General features: G+C 38.5%; 1 pseudogene; it reads left to right on the forward strand.

The window, feature by feature from the left end:
- The first annotated feature begins 7,268 nt into the window (after window positions 1-7,268).
- LOC110743304 lies at window positions 7,269-8,241 on the forward strand (annotated as a pseudogene).
- The last annotated feature ends 304 nt before the right edge of the window (window positions 8,242-8,545 follow it).

Here is an 8,545-nt window from a genome sequence, read left to right on the forward strand (position 1 = left end):
CCAAAAACATCTACTAGACATTAATTTTAGGCACTATCCATAAATTACCATTCTGCTTTGCGTAATTAACCAAATAATCCCCATACTGAATACCAAAAACTGCTCAGCTTGAAGAATGAGTCAGTCTGACTGTCTTGTTCTAGCTTAAAATCTAAGAACTCAGAGCTCTCTGTTCTTTTGTTCCTTATTGTTTTTGGGATTTGAAAACCGGTCACTTCACTTCATATCCTGCATCTGTAAGAGCTGACTAGAATACAGGATTCACAAAGCAGGTAGATACGAGGTTTTTTTCTTTGTTCATACCGATTTTAAAAAATTAAAAGGATGGCTTCAAGTAAATAATTCTTTACTCTTTTAACATGCTGCCATCATGTGGTTGCTTTGCTCATTCACATTCAAATGTCTCAAAGTTAACATTTATAGTGACTCTTACTCAGCAAGGTACTAAGAGGAAGTGCCCAAAGAAAATGAAGGGAAGAGAATACATTCTTCCCATAATCCTACTTCAGAGGATGGTAGAAATATATGTGTTATTTGCCAAAATGCAAGGTAGAATGTGGTAGGAACCTAAAGAGACAGAGTGCAAAGGAGACTCAGAAGGGAGAGTCAACTCTCTTAGATTTCTATTAAAAAAAAAAATGTAAGGCTGTAATTTTAGCAAAACTATTTCATAAAATGTGACAGTACAGTAAGCCTTTGGTTAACTCCAGCTTATACCAAAATCCATACATACTCAAATCGGCCCCTCCCATATATGGGTTTTGTATCCTGCGAATACTATCTTTCCATTGCGTTTGGTTGAAAAACAATCCACCTATCAGTGAACCTGTGAAGTTCAGCCTTGTGTTGTTCAAGGGTCAACTGTATTTACATATATTATTAATTCCTTGCAACATCTCAGCAATCATCTCTATTTTAATTCTGAAGTGCTTGAAAACAACAGAATACATGCCAAATGTCTATGTAAATTAAAAGTGAGTCTTTGCTCATATTTTGGACTCATAGAGCTTTACATAGTTTATTGTTTCTGAGTCCTGAGTGGTGGATAGGGCAGGAAGATTTGAGAAGAGTTCATCAAATTTTTCTAACTTAAGAACATTTTTTACTGAATCTTGCTTTATACGTAGGTGCTAAAAAATGTGGTTTGATTAGATGAATGCATGTAAAAATACCCAAACATTTTGAGATTTTGTATTTAATTTTCAATAATCAAAGAAAAATTTAGTAAAATGACTTGGATTAAGTTCTATTATAATATTCATTGTCAAATTGTCTTTAGAATGAGTTTTAGCACCTAGAAAGAGAATTGAAGAAGTTGTACATTTTTAAATTATAAAAAAGAAAAGAGTTTTTTAGGGCTACATACAGGACACATAGTTACTAAATTCTGCTTAGATTTAAGCACTTACATCTTGTCCGCAAATTATTCTTTTAAAATATTACAAACTTCAATTCTGAACTAAGAGAGGTCTTCCTGGTCCTGCCTGCATTTAGGAATCCTATCATCTCAAACCCCTGGACCTCAGCACTACTTTTTTCCCAAATCACAAGTCAAAAACAGCCTATCCAGTAGTTTGCAGCCTCCTCGCCTTCTCTCTTAAACACAAATTTTATTTAGATCACCAAAAAGATTCATGTTATGGGTTGATTGTGTCCACTGCCCCATAATTCATATGTTGAAGTACTAATCCCCAGTACCTCAGAATGTTACCTTATTTGGAGATAGAATCTTTACAGAGGTAATCAAGTTAAAATGAGATCATTAAGATGGGCTGTAATCCAGCAGGACTGATATCCTTATAAAAAGAATAAATGTGAACACAGAAGCAGTTTCAGAGAGAAAACAACGTGTAGACACTGGGAGAAGGTTGCTGTCTACAAGCCAAGAAAAGAGGTCTGGAACAAATCCATCCCTCAGAAGGAACCAACCCTACTGAGACCTTGAGCTTGGACACGTAGTTCCAGAACTGTGAGACAATAAATTTCTGTTGTTTAAGCCACCAAGTCTGTAGTATTTTGTTACAGCAACCCTAGCAAACTAATACAATTAGATTGGTAAAAATGGTTTATATTAATTTCCTTTTAGGCATGTATATCTTTGCAGCTAGTCCTAACTTCCTGTTCTGATTCTAGAAAATACAAAAACAATATATTGCTATTTTCATCCCGAAACTGTTAGTGTGTTAAATTATTTTTGAGAAAAACTAAGACCCTGGAAAGAGATTGTATACTTTAATAATCAAAGTAGAAGATTAAAAATTGGTACTTACAGGCATAAATATTGGTATTGGCAGTTATTTCTCTAACCGCATCTTCCTATTTCCCTGTCCCAGCCAAAATTCTATCAGGCTATGTGGAGACAGGACCAATTATTTTCCTCCTTTTTTTTTTTGAGACGGAGTCTCACTCTGTTGCCCAGGCTGGAGTGCAGTGGCCAGATCTCAGCTCACTGCAAGCTCCGCCTCCCGGGTTCACGCCATTCTCCTGCCTCAGCCTCCCGAGTAGCTGGGACTACAGGCGCCCGCCACCTCACCTGGCTAGTTTTTTGTATTTTGTAGTAGAGACGGGGTTTCACCGTGTTAGCCAGGATGGTCTCGATCTCCTGACCTCATGATCCGCCCATCTCAGCCTCCCAAAGTGCTGGGATTACAGGCTTGAGCCACCGTGCCCAGCCTTATTTTCCTCCTTAACCCTCAATATTTCAGGCCAAGAGAAGGAAAAGAATATTAGTTTTGTGATTCTCAAGTAGCAGTCTTTTAAAGACCATCACCTGGAGGATAAGAACACCAGTTGAGAATTATTGATAATAATCGTCAACCTTTTTTACCAACCTTCAATGATAGGGTGTCCCCTCCTGTAGAGTGGAAGATGAGCCTGCCTCTAACTATGAAGCCGCAAAGGCCTAATATCGGTTTCCATAACCTCCTTTACAGGCAGAGCATGGACACCCGACCAAGACCACAGACCAGACATGGCCTACACTGACCAAATCAGATGTTGTAAGCCTAAAGAAGCAGGGACTGCTCCAATTTCATTTGGAAAATCCAGTAGCAGCCACATCCATTTTCTGAGGTAACAGGAGCAGTTGTGCCACCACAGCACCCAAGGTCGATAATCAGGAATGATCAAGCCACAGAGGATAGCGCACAGCAATGGCGATGCCTGTGTGATTCTGTAGCATAATTCTGAACACTGTTCATGGCTGATGAGCCTGCCTACCTGCAGTTAGAGCTACCCCATTTGTGCTTCAATCAGCCATAGTTTCTGTTGCTTCCAACCAAAAACTGACTGACCTAAAGGATATGGTTGTTTTAAATTTATCTTTTAAGAAATATAGAATTCTCTAATTATTTTGCTTTTTACAATAAAGGTATCAAAACATTTTACTCAGTAAATAGAAATATTAAATGTAGATTTAAATTCTTCATGAATGGTTGACAGATAGAGGTAAATAGGAAAGGAAAATAGAGAATAAGAGGCAGAAAGAAAGACAACTTATTAGATGTTCAAAAGTTTGTTTTTTAGAATTTTAAGACTAAAACCTTCTTGATTTCTCATCGTTTGGCCCATATTTTACTTAACTTGAAAAATCTGTATCAAATATTTATTTAAGATAACTAAATAGAAACCATAATAGAGAATATAATATAATATAGAATGCAATTTAAAAGTATAATGATATAACGGTTTTCACCCCACACAATGGCAAGACCCTAAAAGTGTGACAATGCACTATGTTGGAATAAATGTGGGGAAACAGGCCCTTTCATGTTGCCTGTGGAAATATAAATCGGGACAACCATGTTTTGGGAGGAAAATTCAGAAGCATACATCTGGATGACTCATGCAGCTGCCCTTTGGCCCAGCCGTTCTATTTCTAGGAATTAATGCTGCAGATAGATACATACACACATAAAACTACAAAAGTAGAAAGATATTAATGGCAACCACAATCAAGAACTAATTGTATCAGTTCTGGTATATATAAAAAAAAATAGTATGCTATGAAGCTGTTAAAATAAGCCAGGAAGGTCTCCAAATGCTGATATGACAATCATAGCCAGGACTTATTGGTAAGTGGCAAAAAAAAATGCTTACTTATATAGTATGTTATCATTAGGGGAAAACAATAATTATAATGATCTTTATGACTATATTTGTGTGTATACGCTTGTGTGTGGATAGACGATCTCTAGAAGGTCTCTTTTTTAAAAAACCTGTTAATACAAGTAGGGATTACTTGTGAATAGGAAATTGGGTGTCCAGGGAAGAGGGCAGATGGTAGATTATGCCCTTTGTATCTTTTGAATTTTATAATACATTTCTTTATTATCGATTTTAAAATCACAAAAGGTACTAGACTATACATATATGCATGGATATAGTAAATCATTTTTAACTATAAAGAAATATAAGTATATAAAGATCTATCAAAAATTATAAGAATAAACCCAAAATTCCAAAAATAAGTACTTTATTAGGAATTAGATTCATGCAGAAAATATCCATAAATTTGTTTCGAGTTAAATAACCCACATCTGTTATTTTTGCTGATACAATGTGGTAGATAAAGCTCTTTCCCTCTCACCCTAGATCTTACCATAGGCCTGGGACAATTTGGCAAAGCAAGAATGGACTTGTTCAAAGTCTAAGAACAAAGAGGAAGAAGGTTTGTATGTGTTCAGCGAAGAAAAAGAGATACAAATTAGAGAGAAAGAAGAGGGGTCTTGAATCCATGGAGCACCGTTACACACCTTGACAGCCCTGGCTGTCTCCAATATTTGGGGAGAAATGTCTTTTCAACACAGAAATGAGAAAGATGGCTCCTATGGCAGATGGCAAAGTGGTTCCTCGTACGCACTGCCAGAGGTATGCTTAAAGCTAACATTTCAAGCAGAAAAAGACTTTAGACATTGTATATAATCCTCCTAACTCTTTTAATTTTTACATATGAAGAAACTGAAACCTAGGGAAGTTGTGACTTGCCTGAATTTACACTGCCTGAATCCAGGGGAATTAGGATAAATGTTCCCCTAACCGATGTTTCCTCAAATCTACATTCAGTACTTTTTTTTCCCGCTACACACATGAATTGCTTGCTCCCCAGAAGTAACCCTTCCATATGTGGAAGGAGGTGCTTCTTCCATGTTCAGTATAACAGAGATGAAACAAAGTGAAGGAAGCAGGTTTCCCCCTTCTCTTGTAAGCCCACAGCCAGAGCAGCTAAATTTCTATACATTTGGTACAACTCTTTCAGCTGGACTTCAGTTCTACAGACGAAGGATATGTAAAGTAAGGTCAAGTTGGATTAATGCTGTGCTGCAGCCAAGGCTGTTCTGGGTGCAAATACCAGAAGCCAACTCAAATTAGTTTGAGTAAAAGGAGTGCTAATACCGGAGATGCAGAAGTACTCTTCTTGGGTTTCACATACTTTGAGGAGAGTAAAGAAATAAGGACAGGTTTTACATGAAATGGAAAGCTGGGGCCAGGCATGGTGGCTCACACCTGTAATCCCAGCACTTTTGGAGGCCAAGGCAGGCAGATCACCTGAGGTCAGGAGTTCGAGACCAGCCTGGCCAACATGATGAAACCCCATCTCTACTAAAAAAAATACAAAAATTAGCTGGGCATGGTGGCAGGCCCCTGTAATCCCAGATACTCGGGAGGCTGAGGTAGAGGTTGCAGTGAGCAGAAATTGCACCACTGGACTCCAGCCTGGGCAACAGCGAGACTCTGTCTCAAAAAAAAAAAAAAAAAAAAGGGAATCAAAACTGTTTTCTATATACTCTTTCAGTTTTGCATCTGACAGGACAACATCTACAAAGAATAGAATAGATGAAACTCTTTGCAGCGGAACCTTAAAAAGCCATTATAGGAAAAAGGAATGAGTAAAAGATGGCTCAACTATCAGTTCTTGTTTAAAAAAAAAAAAGCCAAGATTTTAGATTAAAACTTTAATATGAACCTAGAACATATTACTAGGAGCATAACGCTCACCATAAGGAAAGTTTTTTTTTTCCCTTTATTAGTCATACTATATCTAGAATATTGGGCTCCACTCTAGACACTATGAGAAACAGAGAAAATAAAAAATTAAAATATCCCATGGGTAAAATTTTTGAAAACGTAGTTTTTCCAGAGGAAAGACCATAGCCAGAGGACTTGATAACCTTCTTTAAATATTTGAGGAGCATTTAATTAGGGATATTCTCTGTGCCTATGGGACAGAACTAGGATGAGTTAATAGAAGCTGTGGAAGTGGAATAGTGTGTGGCGGGAGGCCTTCTGTGTCACAAGGGTTCGTGTGTGATCTGTGAAGGGAGCCATGTGCTTCACTGCATGATAGAGAAAAAACTTTTCAGCACATGGCCCAATTCAAGGGAAAAAAATTTGTAGGACACATTTTTTCCAACTCAAAATAGCTTTCCTGAATTCCACTGGGGAAAGCTTTTTACAACTTAGATTAAATTCTTTAACAAACAGCAGGATGTTGAGAGATTTTGGCATTTCTTTGTAGTTATTAGAATTTAATATCTGGGCATGTTAGCAAAATAGCAACTTCTCAAAACCCTTACATTGGTGTAGCACTTGAGTCACAAAATACCCTCACATGAGTTATTTCATTCTTGAAACACCTCTGCAAAGTAGATACGGTATTTACTATCCCTGGGAAACAGGTTTAGAGAGGCCAAATGACTTGCCAGAGTCTAGCAAAGGAGGATAACATTCAAGCAAGATTTAGTTCTCTCCTTTTAATGCAAACTTTAATGATCAAGGTGGTTGCCGTGGAGACTTTTTTCTTCTTTCTTATCACTCTGCTTAGTATGAAGTCAAAAAGCAACCAATCACTGCCTCACAGGCTAGATGTACGTGTTCCTTCCATTCCCAAGAGAATTTTCAGATGAGAGCGTTTTGTTAAAACAAAGGGAACATGCTTTGTATAACTAAAAGAAGGTGCTGCTTTCAAAAAGTGCATAATCACTTAAATGTTAAAACTCTGCAATATGATTTTTTAATAGTTTATGAGAAAATATTTTCTGTATATTTCGCTTTTAATCTCCAAATACATTAATATTGGCATTATGCATTTGGATTGCTAAATAGCTATGTCATAATAACTATTGATTAGTTTTCTTTATTAACCTAGGTTCCAATGATATGGGCCCTCTACATCCAAGAAATAAAACGGCATAATGATGACCTCTAATATCAACAGTGTGTACCCAGCACCTAGCACAGTATCTACTAAGTATTAGGCAATCTATAAATATTCATTAGATAAGAGAGCTTTTTTGAGCTGCACCACTAGAAAGACGGTGGAGCAAGAGCAAAGAAAAATCCCTTTGGTTCCAGAAAATCTCCTGAAAAAGAGGAAGGCTTATCAAGCCCTCAATGCCATCCAGGCAAAGCAGGCACTTTAGGCAAAGAAGGAGGAGAGGAAAGGAAAAAGGCTCAGGTTTAAGCGACTGGAATCATTCCTACATGATTCCTGGCAGCAGAAACGTGACAAGGTGCGTCTCAGACGACTAGAAGTGAAACCTCATGCCTTGGAATTGCCAGATAAACATTCCTTGGCCTTTGTTGTATGCATCGAAAGGATTGATGGCCTGAGTTTACTGGTGCAGAGAACCATTGCAAGACTTCGCCGAAAGAAAATGTTTAGTGGTGTCTTTGTAAAAGTCACCCCCAGAACCTAAAAATGCTGCGTGTAGTGGAACCTTATGTGACCTGGGGATTTCCAAATCTGAAGTCTGTCCGGGAACTCATTTTGAAACATGGACAAGCCAAGGTCAAGAATAAGACCATCCCTCTGACAGACAACACAGTGATTGAGGAGCATCTGGGGAAGTTTGGCATCATTTGCTTGGAAGACCTCATTCATGAAATTGCCTTCCCAGGGAAGCATTTCCAGGAGAGCTCATGGTTCTTGCGTCCTTTCCACCTCTCAGTGGCCCGTCATGCTACCAAAAATAGAATGGGCTTCCTCAAGGATATGGGCATAACAGGCTATCAGGGTGAACACATCAATCAGCTCATCCGCCAGCTGAACTAGACCCAGGTGCCAGACTGCAGTAATTTTTATCAATGAAGTGGAAGCATGGGTTTTTGTTTTTGGGGGAATTTTTTATCAAGTATCTTCAAAGAAGATTATTTCCTGCCTTATCTTCAAAAACTGGAAAGGAAGGGTCAAAGAAAAGACAGTAACTGGCTGGGCGCGATGGCTCACTCTTGTAATCCCAGCACTTTGGGAGGCTGAGGCAGGCGGATCATCTGAGGTCAGGAGACCAAGACCAGCCTGACCAACATGAAGAAACCCTGTGTCTACTAAAAATACAAAAATTAGCTGGGCATGGTGGCGCATGCCTGTAATCCTAGCTACTTGGGAGGCTGAGGCTGGAGAATCGCTGGAATCTGGGAGGCGGAGGTTGCAGTGAGCCAAGATTGCGCCATTCCACTCCAGCCTGGGTAACAAGAGTGAAATTCCATCTCAAAAACAGAAAAGAAAAGACAGTAGCTTATGTTCACGGCAAGTACCTCTCATCAC

This window comes from Papio anubis, chromosome 3 (genome assembly GCF_008728515.1).
Source record: "Papio anubis isolate 15944 chromosome 3, Panubis1.0, whole genome shotgun sequence".
NCBI lineage: Eukaryota > Metazoa > Chordata > Mammalia > Primates > Cercopithecidae > Papio > Papio anubis.